The sequence below is a fragment of the Sinocyclocheilus anshuiensis genome, unplaced genomic scaffold, assembly GCF_001515605.1.
Source record: "Sinocyclocheilus anshuiensis isolate Anshui unplaced genomic scaffold, SAMN03320099.WGS_v1.1 scaffold1990, whole genome shotgun sequence".
Classification (NCBI taxonomy): Eukaryota; Metazoa; Chordata; class Actinopteri; order Cypriniformes; family Cyprinidae; genus Sinocyclocheilus; species Sinocyclocheilus anshuiensis.
In genome coordinates, this window is record NW_015547724.1 from 71,445 (window position 1) to 72,264 (window position 820).

Here is an 820-nt window from a genome sequence, read left to right on the forward strand (position 1 = left end):
TGAGAGTAACGCAATTTCAATTCTCTGTGTGTATGTGCTGTACATGTGGAAGAATTGACAATAAAGCAGACTTGACTTGACTTGACTTGACAGATCCAGCAGCACCACCTCATCTGAATGAAAGTGTACATCATTTTTTTCTCTCTCAATCTTATGTATTGTTCATTTAATTTTTGTTGTTTTTTCTGATGTTGAATTGAAGCAAATTTCTGTCATTTAGAAATTAAGTTGCTTTGCAAAAATAAACAATGTTTATAATTATTTCTTGTCTTTTATTTACAAGTTTCAACTTATAATACAAAAATAAAACAAACAATGCACAGAAATTACTTCATTTACAAATAACTAATCAAATTACAAAAGTAATGTACAGGACAACTTTCATTTCTTTTTTAAGTTTCCCAGCAGCCCCATTTTCTCCAGGACTGTCCTACAACAAGACAAAAGGAAAGACTTATGAAAATTATTAAGACAGGACTGCAAAATATGACACAGCAGGACATGCATACAAAATACTCCAGAAATCATATTTCTGGATCAAGTTATCATATCTTGTATGACAGCGCTAAAATAATAACAATAATAATAATAAAATAAAAATACAAGTGAAAAAAATACAAGCTATTTCAGTACATTCAAACACAATACTTACATTTATAGAACTAAGTGTATTTGTCGGCCGCCACAGAACCGTCACCCACTTTGTTTGAATAAAAACCCAGTCTTCACCGGCGCGCTATGAATTCTGGGATAGGGTAGGCTGCGAAGGATCCATCGGATGTATCCTTCATTTGCCGGAGAAACGGAGGACGCATTTGAA